Source organism: Dipodomys spectabilis, unplaced genomic scaffold (genome assembly GCF_019054845.1).
Source record: "Dipodomys spectabilis isolate Male_0828 unplaced genomic scaffold, ASM1905484v1 ptg000059l, whole genome shotgun sequence".
Taxonomy (NCBI): Eukaryota; Metazoa; Chordata; class Mammalia; order Rodentia; family Heteromyidae; genus Dipodomys; species Dipodomys spectabilis.
The window spans coordinates 2,378,664-2,400,609 of NW_024870736.1; the positions used below are offsets into that span (position 1 = coordinate 2,378,664).

Below are 21,946 nucleotides of genomic sequence, written 5' to 3' on the forward strand. Positions count from 1 at the left end.
GTCATAGGGGAGCTCTATGTGTCTTACATATTCTTTAATTGTGGTCTTAAACTGAGCGTGCTCAGGAATGAGCTCACCCCCTAAAGAGCTTTCTTGCACCACTATACATGGGTTCCAAGAGTAAAATACTCATGCTTTCTTCTCTCCTTCCCTGCTGTGGACAATACATACTTCTCCACCCCTTTATGTCTTGGCCATACTTGCATCAGATTCACACTCACCAAGATGTGAGCTTACTGCATTCAATTACAAACCTTCATAGGTGTGTAGTCTAAACTGCCTCTTATTACATGGCAAAGTGATGGTAAGCTACATATTTCCAAACATAAGTATAGTTGCAGCTTTCCCAGTATCCTGGGTTGGAATACATTCCTCCTGTGTGTGACCTGGTCAGCTCATTGATATTCTCTAGTTCTCAGTGTTAGGATCTCTGTAACACCTTTCTCACACCCTTAGACAGACTTATGTGCTTACTTCCACTTGTTTTTGCCCTTTGTACTCAGCATTGTTGCAGCATGGATCACATTATATCTCACTTGTTTGCTTATTGGATTGGTATCTAGGGCTGAGTACTGTATCTTCTCTCTTCCTATCTATGGGTCCTAGTATAGCTCATGGCCTATAGTGAATGCTCAATAAAGTATGTAGAATGAAAAAAACTATTAGTCATCCTCCACCCAGGGGTTGGTTTTACTTCCCCAATGTGATCCTCAGATTGCAGCCTCCTGAGTAACTAGGATTACAGTTGCGAGCCAGGCATGGCTGGTCACTTTAACCTTCCAAACATGTGCTCAGTGTCCCTGAGCTGGCATGCCCTCAAATGTGTCTACCATATTCTTTTTTTTTTTTTTTAATTTAATTTAATTTTATTTGTGAACATACTGGACAGAGGAGTTACAGTTACATGGGCAGGATAATGCTTACATTTGTTACCAAGCATTGCAGCCTCCTCCTTTGTTTACCCTTCACATCCCTTCCCAGCCTCCCCCCTCCCCCCCTAATCCCAATCCTTCTCCTTCCCCCCCCCCCCGGCCCCCCCCCCCCCCGCACCAACGTTGTAAAGCTCGTTTTGGACATGACAACTTGTACTTCTCATTGTTGCAACAGGTCCACCTGTATCCTTAAACAACTGGTTTTTCCCCATCTCCTCCACAAATTATACTGACATCAAATATAGTGAAAGCAGGGGTTATACTGTGGGGGAGGGACATACAAAGTAACAGAGATAATCTTATAAATGTGTTAGAAACACATTTATCTTCTCTCTTCCTATCTATGGGTCCTAGTATAGCTCATGGCCTATAGTGAATGCTCAATAAAGTATGTAGAATGAAAAAACTATTAGTCATCCTCCACCCAGGGGTTGGTTTTACTTCCCCAATGATAAGAGTTGATATAATAAAATCATTAAAATCAATTAAGCAAATATCAAGTTATCCAAGGATTGAAAGAACTTTGCCCATTAGGTTATCTGAATAACTTTCAAGATAAGGACTTCCTACATAGCCTTGAAGATCTCATGGTGTATTGGAAGTGCTGCAGTCCCGGGAAACAGAAACGTCTATGCAAGTATTGGGGGGATGGTTACAGACAGGGGAATCAGAGATGATGGCTAAAGTGAGTGACTGGACTCGCTGCTTATCAGACATCCCTTCTTCTACCTATACACTAGTTACTTTGTGCTTTGGGCTCTGCAAACAGACACATTCCTTGTAAGATGTTGGGGTTCTCTCCTTCAGGATAGACTAGTGCTATCCAACCAAAGTTCATGTTGAAAGTCAGTTCCCAGTGTGAGGTATTAAGAGCTGGGACTACAGCCAGTCACTGGTCCCTCACACCTGTAATCTTAGCTACTCAGGAGGTTGAGATGTGAGATTCAAGGTTCTCATTTAGCCTAGGGAAGAAAAGACCATGAAGCGCTTATCTCCAAATAATCATCAAAAAGCCATTGGTTGAACTGTTGCTCCAATGGTAGAATATGCGTCCTTGAGTAAAAGAAAAAGGAAAAGAAAGAAAGCTAATGGACAGCACTCAGGCTGTATGTGCAAGCCCCAGTACCAACACTGAAAAACGTAAGTAAAAGGTGGGACCAGGTGAGACCTTTAAAAAGTGACTAGGTCATGAGGGCTCTGGATTAGTGGACTGATGGACAAATCAATAGTGGGTTGTCTCAATTGTGAGTCAGATATAAAAGTCAGTTTGTCTCTGTCTATTATATGTACCCCTCTCAATGCGTGATTCCTTGTTAGGCCTCTGCAGAGTGCTTTGCAGAAGTAAGAAGACCTTCACCAAATGTCCATTGGCCTTGGACTTCCCAGCTTCCAATACCATGAGATAAATAAACATCTGTATTTAAAAAAAATACCTGGTGGGCTGGGTGCTGATGGTTCATGCCTGTAATCCTAGCTACTCAGGAGGCTGAAATCTGAGGATCATGATTTGAAGCCAGCCTGGGCAGAAAAGTCCCTGTGAGACTCTTTTTTTGGCCAGTCCTGGGGCTTGACCTCAGTCATGGGCACTGTCCCTAAGCTTCTTTTACTCAAGGCTAGCACTCTACCACTTGAGCCACAGTGCTACTTCCAGCCTTTTCTGTGTATGTGGTACTGAGGAATAGAACCCAGGGCTTCATACATGCTAGGCAAGCACCCCACCACTAAGCCACCTTCCCAGCCCCCTGTGAGACTCATATCTCCAATTAACCACTTAAAGACCAGAAGTAGAGCTATGGCCAAAATGGTAGAGCATTAGACTAGAAGTGGAACTGTGACTCAAAGGGGTAGAGTGCTAGCCTTGAGCAAAAGAGCTCAGGGACAGTGCCCAGGCCCTGAGTTCAAGCCCCACAACTGAAAAAAAAAACAAACCCAAATCAAAAAAATACCTGGTGGCAGTTATATGGTTATAGTCAAGTAGGGACCAAGAAAGTTCACTGGCTACCTTTGTTTAAAAGCAATGAAAATGGAAACAAGGACACAGGATGACCCATTGTAACAATGATACTCACAAGACACTATGTTGAAATGAACTTTACAACTTCGCGGGGGGTGGGGGTGGGGGGATGGGTGGCTGTTAAGGGGGGATGGAGAGGAGGAGTGGGGGAGGTATGGGAGGGAAGGGATAGTAGGAGAAAAACAAAGGAGGAGGTAATAATGTTTGACAAGAATTGTACCCATTACCTCACTCATGTAACTGTAACCTCTCTGCACAGCATCTCTATAATAAAATAAAATATTTTAAAAAATTAATGAAAATGAAGCTGGGATCCAGTGGCTCATACCTGTTAAGCTATTCTGGAGGCTGAGATCTGAGGGTTGAGGTTGGAAACCAGCCCAGGCAAAACGTTTTGGAGACTCTTAGCTCTAATTAACTAGCAAAAAGTCAAAGTACAGGTGTAGCTCAAGTGGTAGAATGCCAGCCTTGAGGGAAAAGATCAAATGAGAGTTCAAAGTCTTGAGTTTGAGCCCCACTACTGGTGCGCGCGCGCGCACACACACACACACACACACACACACACACAGAGTGAGAACAAGGAGTGGGGGGGGGAATATTCTATTTTGACTTCAATTCACCAAAGAGGAACAATCACCATGACTATCTTGTGCCCCTTTCTGCCTTTCCTCTATAATACCCAAGCTGACATTTTGGAATTAAACCTCTTACTCTTGGTGTGAAAGCCAAATAAGTTTAAGGGAATTCCTTCAAGGGGGAGGTTAAGTTGGAACAGGAAGGCACCTTTCTGGAACACCAGCTGGCAGCTGGCTGTCAGGCAAGTTCCAATTTCAGTTCCTGTCTCCCAGAACATTCCCCTTCCCATCCTCCCCGCCCCCTGCCCCTGCCCAGTGCTAGAATGGCAAGGTCTAGAGGAGCACTGGTCACAAACTAGCTAAAATTAGCCTTCTAATCCTGGATCCCTAGTCTTAATAGCTCCCCACACACACACTTAAAAAAAAAAAAACAGTGTCAGGAGTTTCACTGTTGTGGCCAGGAGACCTCCTCTGACCTGGTCTCTAACCTGGTATTTGAAGGTATCCTGGAGTTCCTAATATAATTGCCCTAGCTTCCTTCCTCAGAAAGGCTGCTCAGGTTCAGTCCTGGTCCCAACACAATGGGCACCTGCTCACCTGGCTCTACATTTGCTCTACATTTTGAAATAGGGTACCCAGTAATTTCAGAGCAGATAAGAAGAGGAGCTTCTCTTGTTGTGGGAAAAGAGTCAGAAGATGTTCCTGAACCAGGCCCATTCTGCCCATTGCATGATTTGAGGGACACTTAGACTACCAGTTTTGAAAAGATGGAATTGATCAGCAATATGGCTGAATGTGGGTGGCAGGCCCAAGTCTTAAAGCTGACAGCCTGAGGATAGGATTTACTTGTATTTGTGAGATAAAGAAGCTGGGTGGGCTAATGAGTGGGGAAATGCTGAATACTTGGGAGCAGATGAAGTAGTCGTGGCTGCAAAGGTGAGATCTGTCTTCATGATTTCATGGGATACATGTGCAGAATATGGCAGCCATTGGCATGCCCTTCAGTGTCTGCATGCAAACATCACCCATTAGAAACTTGTGCAGCTCTGATGAGTGTCAGTATTCCAACAAAAACGCCTTCAAGTCCTTGAAAGTCCCATTATCACCTGCCCCACAGGGAACATATGTCACCTACAGTAGGAGACTGATAATATATTGCTCATTGTAGGGCCTCCAAAATTAGTAATTTATTAGTATATATTAGTTATACAAGAGGGCTTTCATTGTGATATTTCCCCTATTCCTCTTCCTTCTCCTCTTCTTCCTTCTACTCAATCCTCCTCCTCCTTCTCCTTTTCTTCCTCCCCTTCTCCTACTCTTCTCCATCCTCTTCCTTATTTTCCCTTCCCTTTCTTCTCCTTCTCCTTCTTTGGGGTGCTGAGTATAGAACTCTGGGCCTCATTGCACTGCATTCACTGCACCTCTGAGCTGCACACCCAGCCTGGTTTCCTTTAGTTCTAGCCTTTCTCTTCCTCTCTGTACCTCTGTTGATTGAGGTATCTATTGTTCCATTTCTATTTTTTTCTCCTTCTCAATCCTCTTTTCCATGTTCCCTTTTCCCAGCAGGCTTATGAAATGATGGTCTGTTTTGTCATCAGTCAGAGAACCATCTTACTATATCAACTCTGCTGGGACAAGTATCCTTCCCCCCTCCCCTGCCAAAACATACACAACCTTCCATTTAGTGCCTATATCTTGAGCCTTGGTTTTATTCTACTGTTCCCTGGGTGGTGTCATATAGTTATTCTCAAACATGAAGAACACAGAAACAAAAGAACAAGCCAATTTCTGGATGTACAACTTTGCAAACTGATGACATTTTTAGTTTGATATAGGGTAAGTTGATAGAATCCTTGATTGTGTTGGTCAGACTTTTTGCCCCTGTGAAAAATATCTGAAACAATTAAAACAAGGAAATATTTAATTTGATTCACAGTTCCAGAGGTTTTCAGTCTGTAGTCAGCTGACTCCATTGCTTCTAGGCCATTGACAAGAGAACATCATAGTGGAAGGACATGCCTGAGAAAATCTGCTCACCGCATGGTAACTAGGAAGCAGAGAGAAGAAACAGGAAGGGCTAGGGCAAAGATCAGGTCCCAGTGGTTCATATCTGTAATCCTAGCTAGTCAGGAGTCTGAGATCTGAGGATCACAGTCCAAAGCCAGCCCCAGGAAAGTCTGTAAAACTTTTACCACCAATTAACCACTAAAAATCTGGAAGTGGAGCTGTGACTCAAGTGGTAGAGCCCCAGCCTTGAGCAAAAAGCTCAGAGATGGTACCCAGGCACTGCATACAAGCCCCAGGACAACACCACACATGAAAAGATATATCCTGTAGGGAATTCTGAAGCTGAGCTGTGAAACCTGGAAAAGGTTTGAGAGGTTGTAATGCCGCCTCGACAGTATGTGGAATGCTGAGACCTGGTCGTGGAAAGGTTAAAATAGACAGCTCCAGAGAGGGTTACGAGGCTGAATGCCACCTCCTTCCTTAGTGCTGGAAGGGCTGAGAGCTAAACCTTGGAAGCTAGATAAAGTGGGATACATGTTTGAATGATGCCTAGAATGCAGGCTTCACTCTCAAACCAGTAAGGGAGCCAGTTATTCGCACAAACTCTGTTTTGTCTCTGATTGTAATGACAGTATAGATACTTTGTTTATTCCGTGTTCCCATAGTAACCTTCCCAGTACTAAACCTAATAAATAAGCTAGTTTAGAGGAACTCAAGAGCCAATGAGCCTTGGGTCCCTTGGGCCCTGCTGTCGCTCTATTCTCTATGTGTTTTTCTCACTTCTTTGGCTCCAGTATCCTCTCATGATGCTTTGGGTTGCAGTTAGCAACAATTCCCTTCAAAGATATGTCCTCCCAATCTATCCTTGTGACCTTTCTCCAAACAGGCTTTACTTCCTACTGTTCACATCTCCCAACAATGACATACTATGAATCTATCAAAGGATTAATCCATTGGTTATATCAGAGTCCCCATAATATAATCACCACCCTGTGATTGAATTCATCAGCTAGAATTCACCTGCAATGCACAAATCTTTCTAATTCATGCTTATAGTCAAACCACAACATAGATAAAGCAAATACATGTATCATCTCCTATAGAATTCTTTATAGACACCGCTTGTTTTGTTTTAATATTTCCTCTTGATTATTTTAGCAGTATCCATCCAAATCTCCTGAGCATGGATAGTTTGCTTTTGTTTCTTGGACAGGAATTGCCTGCTCCTAAAAGTCTTGTGAGAGGAACTGAGCCAAGCATACACTGCAAAGACGGAGCAAAGGGGCACCTTCTGACTCTCTAAGCTACTTGAAGGAATACAACAAGTTCTTTGCATTGCCTTTGAAATGAATGGGAAGCTGAACTCTAGAAATTTCATGAGTGAGGAATGGATGTGAACTTCTGTCTGCCTTACGAGCAGTAAAGGCTGGTGTTTAGGGTCCTTGCTAATTGTCCTTAAAGAGGAAATGCAGAGAAGCCTTGGATCCCATGGGTGCCTGAGAATATCTGGCTGTTAAGAAGCAGAGGAGCTAGTGAGCAGATCTTTCAATGTTGTTATGAAGCCTTCTTTGAGTAGAGCCTTCCAAACACTTTACTTCTGGGAAAAGGGGCCACCACTCCCTCAGAGAAGAGGAAATGCATCCTTTACTTGCTCACTACATACAGTCCCATTAGATATCTGCCACTTTCATTGAAGCCATTCAGCCTAATGGACCAAAAGGTTGATTTGCTTTTTGTTTTTTCTCTCTTCAAGTTGCATTTTTCCTGCATCCTCTCCATATTTTAATGACTAACCACAAATCAGCTAAAGCATTAACCTTTGCCATGTATATCCCTCTTCTAACACTGGCCTTCCCAACTTGATAGTTCCAGTTTGATTCATCACTGGGAATGGTGACATGATGGGAAACAGCCTATCTTCAAAGCAACATTTAATGGGAAAAATTGTGAGTAAAGAGCGTTAAAGTGAAATGAAGAGATTAACATCATGTTGGACAAGTCTAGGAAGTCTGGACAGACAAGAAGCTCTAATCACCAACCGCATAACATCTATGTTTTCAATCTTGGGACCATATTTGAGTTACTGAGAAGGCCGCGGAAATCAGCTGTTGCCATGGAATAGAATATCTGGACCACAGATTCTCTTTCCTATTCTCCTCTGTTGTCCTCCTCAGATGGCTAGTCTGGAAGAGGAGAAAGCTTCTGTCATGGCTAACAGATTTTGTGAAATAAAGATTTAGTGACAGAATATCCCAAAGCTAACTGCTTTTTTTAATATTTTGTACGATTCAACGCCTGCCTCAGATTTGCCTATTTCTATCATCAAAGATAAGAGCTTTTTTTTAAGTTTTGAATTTCCATAGAAAATCTCAGGTCCTTTGGATCTACTCACAAAAAAAAAAACATGTCAGGCTGTCTCACATACAAGGAGACTTTCAAGCTAAATATTTAAAGATTTGTTTATAATAGAAAGAAATAGAAAAGGAAACATTTCCTGCTCTCCACAAAGAGAGTTAAAAACTCAAAATGGCAGCTACTATTGAAGTGGGATGCTTGGTTTAACTGGGGCCATTTTGTCTTCATGGTGGAGGAAGGTAAAGTCCTACCTCTCAGGTGATAGGTGTGCCTGAATTCCTAGAGGCAGGGGTAGGGACCTGGATGATAGGTTACTAGACCTGTCAGTTCTGTGCTTCCAACTCACTCTTGAGTTTCCTGTGACCCTGTCCTCTGACCCTGACCCTAGTCCCCATCAGCTCAGATACCATTATGCCATGCCTTGTGTGCTATGTCTCCTCTCTCCTGGCTCTCCTCTGGTCACCATGATGACGCACTTCAGCTCTCCATTGGAGCTGATTTAGTTTGTTGGTATTGTTTTTCTGTTCTTTCATCTCCTGCTTGCATGGCTCAGTTTTCTGACAATGTTAAGTGTATTTGAGGGGCTGCAGGTCTTTGTGATGAGAGTATACGTGCATTTACCAGCCTTCCAATGAAAATTCCTGGGTTCAGCCTCTCAAAATGTAGCTTCTCTGTTTCTCAGGATTAAGATAACTTACAACATTATCTGTAGCTTTCATACTTTTTAAACTGGAACATGTGGTCACGTCAGTCTTACAAATCCTAATCCTTGAACCCTGGTTTTAAGTGGTCAAGATGAGTGAGGCCCACCCCAAACCCAGGTAATCTCATTAGAACTTCCTTTTGCCAAAACTGCTTTTTATTCTTTCTGCCTATCCTATTCATTCAGAGTTCCAGAGATCTATCATTTCAAAGCAAAAGGAAGATTTAGTCTCTCCTATGTCATTTAATCTACGATTCAGCAGTAGTTATGGTGGGAGGGAAGCTTAACTGTTCTTTTAAGTTGCTTCCTAGATTTAGCCTTTTTGGGATTTGTTAAAAATAATAGTTTCCCAGTCTCCTCATCTGTCTGTTGTGTCTTAATATGATTCTAATTGCTATACCAAAAAGATTCCTTTTCATTTTGTGTTTTTAGAGCTAAGTTGAGTTTTAAATTTGTATAGGAAAAAAGCAAGTGAGAATAGAAAAAACTAGATGGTAATCAAGGCAAAGTCTCCCCTCCTGCAGAAGTTCTGCTTCTTTCACCATGGCCTTGAGCAATCCTATATGCTGCAGGCCTCTAGACATCACATCACCATGCCTTGAGCAGTTATGACTTTTGCCCCTTGAGCATCACATTATGGCCCATTACCACAGGAAGACTTGAATGTGAACAATGAGCTAATTGGACCCTAAAGGAGTATACTGGAATGAGCACCCAGTCAGAGGGGCTAAAGATGCATAGAGATCAGGGTTCATACAGCCTCTAATTGGAGTGAGGGACTGATAGGGCCCTCAGGCCATTCAGTGATTTTTAGAGTCACATATCTCTCCTAGAGATACTTCATTAACCCCTCACAATGTCCCCCACGCAGTGTCCTCTTTTGAAATCCATTCTGTCTAGCAGGAGCTCTGCTTACCTTCTTTTTAATAAATCACTGCCATTTTAACCCTTCCTCTGTGCCTATGACTCATTCTTTGGGACCCAAGAAATGAAGAAATGGATCCACTTTTCAGGATCACAAGGATAGCCAGGAAAACCTGAAACAGAACAGCAATGTGGGAGACTAGCCCTACAAGATATTAAACCATATCTTTAAACTTATAATTGAAGAATGTGAGCAATGGGACCAGATAGAAAGCCCAGAAACAGACTCAGGTATATTGGCAATACATACTTGAAGTATGCAGTAATGGTGGAATATGCAGCCATCTGGGAAAATATGATCCTTGAATAATCAGAGCTAGAACAACTAGAAACTCATTTGGAAATGAGCTCAAATCAGATCTGTAGTTTTCAGACATCAGAATAAACTCTAAATGAGCCAGTGATTTGAATATAAGAAGTATTCAAAATATTATAATATTCAATATATTATAATATTGGAAGAAAACATTGGTGAACTCTAAAATCTAGAGAAAGCCTTTCTAAGCCATGGTTTAAAATTGATAAATGATAAAGAGAAAAATTACTAACTTTGACTACATTAAATAATTATATTCCAAACCTACCAGAAGCACCATCAGAAGATGGATAACAAGCTAGGGGATGATATTCATGCCTTATATCACAAAGGATGAATGATTCTTGCCTGTAAAGAGATATTAAGCATAAAGAAGGGCTGACTGGCAGGGACACCTGTAATCCCAGCTATGTGGAAAGCAGAGGTAGAAGGATGGAGGTCTGAGGCAAGCCAGGGAAAAAGTGGGATACCCCATCTGAAAATCAAACTAAAAGCAAAAGGACTGGAAGTAAGACAGGTACAGCAGCTCACATCCGTAATCCTGGCTACTCAGGAGGCTAAGATTGAGAGAATCATGGTGTAAGGCCAGGTCTGAAAGTTTACCATAGCAGAAATATGCACTAGTGATACGCACTTACCATTCCAGCTATGGCAGAAAGCATAAAAGGATCACAGGCCAGGCTGGCCTGGCAAAAAATGTAAGAACCTATCTCAAAAATCGCCAAAGCGAAACAGGCTGGAGGCGTAGCTCAAATGGCAGGCTGTTTGCCTAGTGATCACTAAGCCCTGAATTCAAGTCCTAGTATCTTGAAAAAGTAGGGGTATAGTAGGATACTTGCCTAGCAATCTTTTTTCCCCTCAGTTTAAGTTGAATATTTTTATTGAAGTTAAAAACAAACCCTTGTGTAACCAGACAGAAAGAATAAAGTAGACAAAGGTGTTCTAATCTGGCTGTATAATTGATGGGAATCTGCTTTGTTCTCATGACTCCATTTTGCTCCCATGGCCCACTGACCACTCTCCCCAAGTGACCCCTTCTGGTTCTCAAGAAAACTGCACCCCTGACCTTTTCTGAAAGGGCAGCACCAGCCTTACTTGAAAGTTCAGGTAGGCTACTCCTCTCATAAAATCCTAAACAGGACAGTTTGCACCGTAAATCCTCAACAGGACAGGACAAAGAATCCCAAAGAAGATCTCACCCTTGAATGTATAAACACCACCACCCCCCCCCCCGTTCTTGTTTTTCCAATCTTGCTTGGTGTTACATGGAGTCCCTCTGCAGCAATGATTAAAACGTGTTCTAGTTTGTTGTCTCTGCCTTTTTTCTCTCCTTCCCTCTGCTTGATCTTTCCTAGTAATAGTAATATTCTCTCCTTCACTAAAATATAACAAAGGCTTGTTCTCTGTGTTGATTTTAAGATTGTTCCATTAAACCATTATTATCTTTTGAATAGGTTAACCTCTTAACTACTCAGAGCTTCTTCTCAGAAACACTCATCTATTATGCAGGAAAATCCATCATTTATTTGGAAAACATTTATATTTTATACAGGATGCACAAATTTTTAGGTGAAACAATAGAAAATGTAATTACAGCTAGCCTACAACTAACATAGTTGCATTATGATTATGCCTGTCATTTGTCTATCAGATACAGCTAGAATTTAATCACATTATTTACAGAGGGCCAATGCTCTCATCTAAAGATAAAGGGGCTCAGGCTTAAGGTGCACTTTCATAATCCTAGTAAAACACCATCATTATATACACTGTAAAGACTACAGGGTATGAAATCCATCTCCAACCATAAACATCAGTCTCATAGGATCAAGCATACAAGGTCTAAGGTAAGGTGCCTGTTTTTTTTTTTTTTTTCTTTGCATCCAACAGCTTGAATTTCCTTTTCGCTTACTTCAAATGAGGTACCAGTGCTAAAAACATTTCCAGAGTCCCTGCTTGGAGATAGCCTGGAGTGAGTTCCTCAGAACATCCTTTGGGGATGGATTTGATGGGGAAACAGGCATAACTTATTCACAGCTAAGGGAGCCGAGCTGTAGGATCCCATCCTGGGTCAAGTGTGAGGCTCTACTGTAAAACTATGAGACCAGTTTTCTTGCACAGCTGGTAACCGTTTGGCAGTCCTGATGGAGTACAGAGTCCCCTCAACTGAGCACTGACAGGAAACACTCACCTGAACAGTTTAAGCATTTGCCATTTTTTGGTCTTTACATTGCTCTCACATAGACTTCGGAAATCCTCTTTAGTTTCACTCCCTCTTGCTTTCTTATGGATTGCTTTATTAAAGATTGGCAGGCAGGAACCCAGGCATTATTGTGAAACTCTATCTTGCAGCTATGAGAATTCTAAGATGGCAGTACAACCAGTTACCCAGGACCATAGGGCAAAGCCTGGCAATAGGGTTTGGAATGCCACTGGCACAGAGACACATTCCATTTAACCTATTTTTCTTGTATTGTATGCAAGAATCTTTGCTATAGCTTGGATCTTGAACCCAGTAATTGGCTGGCCTGCTGTTATAGTATTCAATGATACACTAAAGGACTGCTAAACGCCAGCTGGAAAGTAACTTGAATATTTTTACTGTAATGTGGTCTAGCAGATATGCCATGTACTGCTGAGGCTCCAGGAGCTGCTGGATTTTAAACCTGGTCTTCAGAAAGTCATGAGACATCTGCTTCTTCTGACTCGATGCCTCAAGCATTGTATATTTTCTCCCTCAGAAACTGCTGGTTTGAAGGATTTCACTGATTCATCTTTCAGATCAGATTCCCTGGCAGCATCAACAGCATCTTCAAGCTGCTGGGCCTCTGAGAATTTTCATGCTGTGCTTTCATTTATCCATGAATAGTCTAACTGTGCTGACCAGGTGGCAACAACCCCACAACATCCCTGGAGGTGGCTCTTCATGGGTGCTGAAAAGAGTAGGCTGGTCTTTCTCTACCTTGGACATAGTGATGCTAATGCACAAAGCTTCTTTTTCTTCTCTGCTCAGGATTTTGGCTAGTAAGGGGCATAAGCTCTCTCCTCTCTACTTATACACTCACAGCATCTGTGGGAAGTTCAGTGGCTTGGAGACAGGTATGAGAAGAAAAAGGTAATCCATCAAGTTCATCTGTCATTTCCATATCATACCTGTTTCTGGTTTTCATCGAAGTTTGCTGAGCTGGTTCTAATTCTGCATTGTCCAGATAGAAATTCACACCTGCTGGCAATGTGGGACAGCCCTGAGGAGCATCATCCCAGGCTGGGTGTCCAATAGGAGAATGGGTAGCTCTTGAGGATCCACAATCCAAAGACTGCACAGGATTCACTTGAATGTCAGGTACCTCCAAGGTGCCTTGGTGATTTTTCCAGCCTGAGTGCCATTTGCATGCAACACACTGTTGACATTTTGACAGAAGCTATTATTCTGAGACAGGCTCCCAGGCTCATGCTGGCTCTGCCATTTCAGGCACTCAGACTCCAGCCTGGCTACCATGTCAAGGACGTGGACTTGAATTCCCTCTGTGGCTCACCCAGGATTTCCTCTTTCAGTGGGGTCTTCCCAAGCTCCTGTGGAAGAGAAGGGCTCAGGAGTTGGGTGCACATCTCTGGATTGGTCAGAAAAGCACACAAGGACAGGAGAATTGTAGTTTTTGCACAGCTAGCTGATAGGGCACTGGCTCTTTGCTCAAGGAGGGCAACCATTTGTATAATGCACAAAGACCACCCAAGATTGCCAAGCAATCTTAACATTCTGAGTTCAACACCTGCCAAAAAAGAAAAAAAACAAAAAAAACTACTGGGAAAACAATGAAAATAAATTTTAGAAATAAAAGTTAGGACTACTCATAATAAAAAAATCAGATTGGAAAATATATCAATGTTACACCGTCTACTTAGTATGTATGAGGACTTGGGTTCAGCACACACACACACAAAAACAAACAAAAACCTAATACAATACCCACCTTATTATGAAATAACAATACCAAAAAGAAGAAACATTAATGTTCTAGTTAACTAGAACACCGAGGATAGTGTTCCTCTATCAGGTAGGTATCAGTCCAAGGTTTGGCAGTAACTTTACCATTAACTACATTAGTAAAACTGGGAATATGGCTGGTGAGATGTTAAAACTAAAATTATTTATTGCCAGGTGCTGGTGGCTCAGCCTGTAATCCTAGCTACACAGGAGGCTGAGATCTGAGGATCTTGGTTAGGAGTTGGCTGGGGGAGAAAAACTTGATAGACTCAAACAGCAAAAAGCCAGAAGTAGAGGTAAGGCTTAAGTGGCAGAGAGCCATCCTTGAGCAAAAATGCTAAGAAAGAGAAAGATGTTCTGAGTTTGATTCCCAATATCAGCATAAAAAATAAAATTAAAAACAAAAATTATTCCATGATACTTACTTTCTTTTGCCAGTACCCATTGGACTTACTTAGCCGGCTTGCTCATGGCTAGTAACTCCCACATAAGCCTTGCCTCTAGCCCTCAATGATATTTCTTTTTTTTTTAATTGTGAAAATACCGTACAGAGGGGTTACAATTACATGGGCAAGATAATGAGTACATTTCTTATTGTTGCCTCCTCCTTTGTTTCCCCTTCCCATCCCTTCCCATCGTTCCCCCTGCCTCCCCCCAGCCCCGTGTGTGTGTGTGTGTGTGTGTGTGTGTGTGTGTGTGTGTGTGTGTGTGTGTGTGTGTCTGTGTCTGTGTGTCTGTGTGTGTGTGTGTATGTATTTTTTGGTTGGTCATGGGGCTTGAACTCTGGGCCTGGGTGCTGTCCCTCAGCTCTTCAGCTCAAGACTAGCACTCTACCACTTGAGCTACAGTGCCACTTCAATATTTCTTAAGCAGAGTAAACAAAACATTAGCAAGGATTTTTGAAACAGGTATTAGGCACTATTGCATGGGAGAGAGATTGGACTTGATATCATTACAGCATGAACAATAAGGGATTTATAGCCAAGGAGCAGTGTGTGGGATGATGGATGGAAAATAACAAAGATGAAACACTGGGGCTAAGTGGTTTTCTGTGAAATCCAGAATTAGATTTCTGGATAATTGCTGAAGACAAGCCAGGGTGACCAACATCATCAGGAAATATTGGGAAATAAGGAACTTAATCAGATAATGAGAGTGATAAGGTATCTAGGATGGGGATTTCTGACTAAACTGACAAGAGTCTTATTAAAACTGCATTTTATAGTACAGCATGCTGGTTCATGCCTGTAATCCCAGCGCTGGTGTGGTGGAAGATGTAGGATTGGAAGTTTAAAGGCAGCTGAGGATACATAGTGAGGCCCTGTCTAAAAACAAATAAGCAAAACAAAACAACAACTCTTACAAATGAAAGCTTTCAATTATCCCAAAAGATAACCTATTGGGACACAGTAAAGCCACTTGTACAACCATGTTCACTTTTGTACTAGTCACCACAGCCAAGTTAAGTAATGAGCCAAGATCCCCTTCAATGGACAAATGGATCAAGAAATGCATCCCATTTTATGTACATATATATCATATTGTGTGTGTATATATATATATATATATATATATAGATAGATAGATAGATAGATAGATAGATGAATTTTACTCATCCATTACATCATTTACAAAGAAATGGATGATCCTGTAAAAAATTGTAAGTCAGTCTCAGAAAGACAAGGAATACATATTTTCTCCCATATGTAGAAGTTTGATCTAATTTTTTTTTGTTAGTCATGGGGCTTGAACTCTGGCCCTGAATGCTGTCCCTCAGCTCTTCAGCTCAAACCAGCACTCTACCACTTGAGCCACTGTGCCACTTCTGGTTTTCTGGGTGGTTTATTGGAGATAAGAGTCTCACTGCTTTTACTGCCCTGGCTGGCTTTGAACCACGATCCTCAGATCTCAGCCTCCTGACTAACTAGGATTACAAGCATGAGCCATGGGCTTCTGGTTTTAGATCTAATTTATAAATATATATGTGAATATATACAGGGTTATATGCACATGTACATAAATGTATTAACTGAATATGGTTTATATAGGGGAGAATTCTAACGGTGTTACTCCTGAACAAATAGCTTATAGTCTAAATACTGAAGATCAGAATGCTGGCACTTAAGGTGTGTGTATGGAGAGAGTGAGGTTGAAAGGGCACACAGATGAATGGAGAGAAGGGGGAGAATGCAATTGCAATATACATGAAAACGGAGCTGGGAAGATTGAGGAAACGGGTGTGGTTGGGAAAGATGGGAAGAATGAGGGAAGTGGTGACATTGATCAAGATGCATTGTACTCATAAACTGATATTTTGAATTGAAATTCCTTTGTACAACTACTTAAAGATAATAATAAGAAGAAGAAAGCCCTGGATTTTCCAAGTACGTGCATAAATGGGCCTGGATCAAGATTCAGAGGTGTGATTATTTGACTAGGCACTGAACCTGTGTCAAGGACAAAATAATACAACCTCTACTGAGGGGAATTTGATAACAATTAACAAAAAATATGTGTAGTTCTCTTTTGACATGGCAATCCCCTTTCTAGAATCCTAGGAACTTGGATTATTGATATTTCTTCATGAATACAAATAATTCACAGTAAGTTCTTGCTACTATAATGTGGTCTATGGGCCAGCCCAATGAGGCACAGGGAAACTTACTAGAAATGCTCAACCTCAGGAGCTACTAAATTGACACCATGTCTGGATGATTTGAATGTGCATTACAATTTGAGGAGTTATCCATGGCGGCATTATTTGTAAGTAAGATAGAAATCAATCTAAATGGCACACAAAGGAATACTGTGCAGCCAAGAAAAAGAATGCTGAAGATATCTATGTACTAAATCAGAGGGATATACAAAAACATATTAATGAAAAAAGTACATTGTAGAACTATGGATAAATAATAGAATTCTATTTTGGTAAGAAAGGCAGAATTAGAATTATACATACATACCTACAGACAGACACGTAATTTGTACATACACTGATTAATTTTGCAAAAGAAGAATTATTTTGTGAAGGGGATTTTTTTTTTGCAAAGGGAGAGTAAGTTTGCAGCTAATAAAATTGGGGTGGAAAGGACTGTAGAGAATAAGGGTCTCATTACCTCCAAAATTAAAACTGAGGTAGAGGCTGGTTTGCTTCAGCCATCTACTAGAGGAGTCAGGGATACATTAAGTGCTACATGATGCCAGATTAGCCTCTGCAAGCAAGAAGTACCTGCCTCAAGTGGCAACATCGCCCATGTGTCACTGGAATCATTCAAATTCCCATATGAGCCACAATCAAATGTTACGGGAGCCACCACTCCCCTGGAACTGGGGCAGAGTCAAACCCAGACAGGTTCCCAGAGGGCATGAACCTCAACTCAGGGCACTTAGCTTGTGGCAGTGGGGGGGGGGAGGAGCATGTTCATGACACTGATGCCCACTGAACTGGTGACATCACAAAAAGGAATTAAAACATGAAGGTGGGTAGGTATGGAGTTTATGGAAGTTTTATTTTTATTTTTTGCTGATCCTGGAGCTTGAACTCAGGACCTGGGCACTATCCCTGAGCCCTGTTGTGCTCTACCACTTGAGCACAGTTTTTTCTGAGTAGTTTATTGGAGATAAGAGTCTCATGGACATTTCTACCAAGGAGATTCTCAGATCTCAGCCTCCTGCATAGGGAGGATTACAGGCATGAGCCACTGTCACCCAGCAGGAAGTTTTATTAAAGCAGGAAGCAAAGCATATGGCAGCAAGGATAAAAAATAGGATGCTATTTTGGTAAGAAAGGCAGAATTAGAATTATACATACATACAGAAATGTAATGTGTACTCAATCCTTTGTGGAATGCCACTATAAGTCTCAAGTCAGTTTTCAGCTGTTAGATCACATGCACCTTCCTTTCAGCATCTGGCATTACTCATTTGCTGTGACAACTCTCTTCTCATTGGGTCTAGGGTCTTGGATCTAATTAATTTGAAGCTTCCAAATACCAAGTCTCCTCAATTGACATAAGGAATTGATGCTTGAGAATTTGCCAAGTACTTCCTTTTAGAAGATGTTTCTTTTTTCTTTTTCTCTCCTTTCCCTCCAGCTCTCTTTTCTTTTTGGTGCCTGTCCTGTGGCTTGAACTCAGGGCCTGAACATTGTCCCCAAGCTTTTTTTTTTTTTTTTTTTTTGCTTAAGGCTAGTACTCTACCACTTGAGCCACTGGAGTTTTGGTGGTTAGAGATAAGAGTCTCATGTACTTTGCTTCCTGGGCTGACTTTGAGCCCTAATCATCACATCTCAGTCTCCTGAGTAGCTAGTGGTATGAGCCACCTACCTGGCTAGAAGATGTTTCTTTAGGGCAGAAAAACCTATTTCCCACCCACCACCCATACTGGGGCTTGAATTCAGTGCCTTGGTGCTGTCCCTTAGCTTTTTCTGAACAAAGCGGGTGCTCTTCCACAGCTCTACTTCCAGCTGTTTTTTGTGATTAATTGGAGTCTCATGAACTTTTCTGCAGACTGTCTTCCAACTGGAATCCTCAGATCTCCACTCAAGTAGCTGGGATTACACAGGCAAGAGCTGTTGGCACCAGGTTACTAAAGCTCATCTTTATTCCCCTTTACTGAGATCTCCTTTTTGTTTAAGGATGAATTATACAGGATATTTTTCTTTAAATATTTACTCAGGATTTGTGGATGTAAGGTTAAAACTATAATTAGCTGCTTTTGCATAATGAAGAGAGGTGAGAATTTCAAGTTATTTAGCAGTAGGATGTTTATGATAGCTTATTCTTTTCTTTCTTTTTTATTTATTCTTTTTTATTGTGAAAATATTGTACAGAGGGGTTACAATTACATGGGCAAGATAATGAGTACATTTCTTATCAAGCATTGTAGCCTCCTCCTTTGTTTACCCTTCACATCCCTTCCCATCCTCCCCCCCCACCCAATCCTCCTCCCCTCCCTAACCTCCCCCCCTCCCCCCCCACCCGCACCAAAGTTGTAAAGTTCGTTTTCGACATAATGACTTGTACATCTCATTGTTGCAATGGGTCCACCTGTATCCCTATTTAAACGATTTGTTTTTCCCCTTCCCCTCCACAAATTATACCGACATAAAATACAGTGAAAGCAGGGGTTATACTGTGGGGGAGGGACATACAAAGCAACAAAGAAATAATCTTATAAATGTGTTAGAAACAACCGCATGAAAGAAAAAAAAACATTTGAATACATATCTTAGGGTTCATTTCCCTAACATCAACTTATCTGACCTTTTCTGCTTGACTCAGACATATACTAGTTATTGCAAATAAGGGAAACCATGGGACCTATGTTTCTTTGGGCCTGGCTTACTTCACTTAATATAATTTTTTCCAAGCCTTTCCATTTCCTAACAAATGGGGCAATGTCATTCTTTCTGATAGAGGCATAGAATTCCATAGTGTATATATACCACATTTTCTTGATCCATTCATCTATTGAGGGGCATCTGGGTTGGTTCCATATCTTAGCTATGTAAATAATGCTGCAATAAACATAGTCGTGCTGGTAGCTTTAGTGTGGTCTTGTTGGTGAACATTTGGGTAAATGCCCAAAAGTGGGATTGCTGGGTCATAGGGGAGCTCTATGTGGAGTCTTTTGAGGAACCTCCATACTGCTTTCCAAAGTGGTTGAACAAGTTTACACTCCCACCAACAATGAAGTAAGGTTCCCCTCTGTCCACATCCCCTCCAGCATCTGTTATTATTAGAGTTCTTGATTTAAGCCATTCTAACTGGAGTGAGGTGGTATATGATAGCTTATTCTTAGCTCTAGGCTCTTAGTTCACTTTGAACCCCCCCCCCCCCGCCCTGCAAATGTTCTCATGTCTTAATGTCCCTAATTTAAGATGACTTGATTACTGAGAAACCTTGTTCAAGGGCAAGGGTTGAGCAGGCAGAAAGCTGTCTGAGGTTTCCACACAAAACATATATATATATAAAACATATATTACCAGTCCTGGGGCTTGAGCTCAGGGCCTGGGCCCTGTCCTCGAGCTTCTTTTGCTCAAGGTTAGTACTTTACCACTTGAACTACAGCACCACTTCCAGCTTTTTCTGTTTATGTGGTACTGAGGAATCAAACCCAGGGCTTCATGCATGCTAGGCAAGAACTCTACCACTAAGCCACATTCCCAGCCCCCAAAACAGATACTACTTTTAAGGCTGTCTATTATGGCTATTAGCTCCCTTATCAAAGATTAGGTGGCTATAGGTGTGGGCTCCAGTTCTGGATCTTCAGTTCTATTCCATTGGTCCTCAGTTCTTGTGCCAGTACCAAGCTGTTTTGAATACTATGGCTTTGAAATTTGAAATAGAGTTTGAAATTTGGTATTGATATTCCTCCAGCAATGGCTATAATCAAGAAATCTAATAACAACTGGTGCTGAAGGAGATGTGGTCAAAAGGGAATCCTACTGCATTGTTGGTGGTAGCGTAAACTTGTTCAACCACTATGGAAAGCAGTATGGAGGTTCCTCAAAAGACTACACATAGAGCTCCCCTATAACCCAGTAATCCCACTTCTGGGTATTTACCCAAACCATCACAAACAAGGCCACACTAAAGCTACCATCACAACTATGTTTATTGCAGCATTATTCACCATAGCTAAGATATGGAACAAAGATGCCCCTCAGTAGATGAATGGATCAAGAATATATATATATATATATATATATATAATGTACACACACACACACACACACAATGGAATTCTATGCCTTCACCAGAAAGAATGACACTTCCCCATTTGTTAGGAAATGGAAAGACTTGGAAAAAATTATATTAAGTGAAGTAAGCCAGGCCCAAATAAACATAGGTCCCATGGTTTTTCTTATTTGCAATAGCTAGTATATGTCTAGGACAATCTTACCAGACAAGCAGAATAGGTCAAAAGCTATGTACATATGTACATATAAGATGATGTTAAGCAAAATGAACCCCAAGATAGGAACACAAAAGGTTTTATCTTTGTTGCTGTTGTTTTTAATGTACTTACAATGTACTATGTGATTTTTTTTGTTTCTTTTGTATGTTTGTCCCCATGGTATAACCCCTGTTTTCACTGTATTTGATTCTGGTACCTTGTATCTTGTATATACATATTTCTAATTTGGAGAGGGGAAGGGAAATAACAAAATGCTGAAACAAAGATACAGGTTGACCCATTTTAACAATGAGATGTACAAGACATTATGTTGAAAGAGAACTTTACAATTTGAGAGTGGAGAGGGAGGAGTTGGGGAGGTAGGGAGGAAAGGGATGGTGGGGGAAAACAAAGGAGGGGTAACAATGCTTGATAGTAAATGTATCCATAACCTTACTCATGTAACTGTAACCCCTCTACAGTATGTTTACAATAAAATATATTTTAAAAAGAATTAAATTCTTCTTCATATTTTATGTTATTCTCTAGATCCCTTCCAATAAATTCATGTTTTTTTGCCAAAACAAAAAAAGCCTGTCTAGCATTCTTCCCCAATCCAGTGCTCTTGCTCCCCAGGGCTGCTGCCACACGGTGGATGGCGTTTACATTCTCTTCCATATAATCATCTTACAACCTGTTCTCAGGACACTGGCAGTGATCACCTGAACTTTGCCCTACCCTGTCCTGCCCTTTTCTTTCCGATGCTGGGCATCGAATCCAGGAACTCATGAGGTCTTGACAATCTACCTTCAGTACAGGTGCTAAAACTCTTCTTTCTCTCTCCTCCCTCTCTCCCCCCCCCCTCTCGTTCTTTCCATTTCTTTTGGGCACGAAGGGCACATTTATGCCCACTAAGGGCACAGTAAACAAGCTGGTGGGGTAGCTCCGTGACTTCCCCATCCCCCCAATGGAAAACACCCAGAAATCCAGGCCTCTGTGTGTTCCCTCGCCCTAGTTTTTCAGAGCACGAAGTTAACGAACACAAGTAGACCGGAAGGGAGCGGGGCACTGCGGTCAAAGGGCGGCGGCACACCTGTGCTCACCTGGGTCCCGGGGCAGCCCTCGCGGCCCGCGATCGCCGCCCCGCAGCCCCGGGAGGGCTCGGGCCCAGCCTCGCAGGCCGAACCCCGGACTCCGCCCGCCGCCCGGCCGCCCCGCCCCGCCCCGGCCCTGCC

The 21,946-nt window shown here is 41.9% G+C and overlaps 1 pseudogene; it reads right to left on the minus strand.

Moving 5' to 3' along the window:
* Nucleotides 1-12,013: 12,013 nt before the first annotated feature.
* Nucleotides 12,014-13,582, minus strand: LOC122108428 (annotated as a pseudogene).
* Between the last annotated feature and the right edge of the window lie 8,364 nt (nt 13,583-21,946).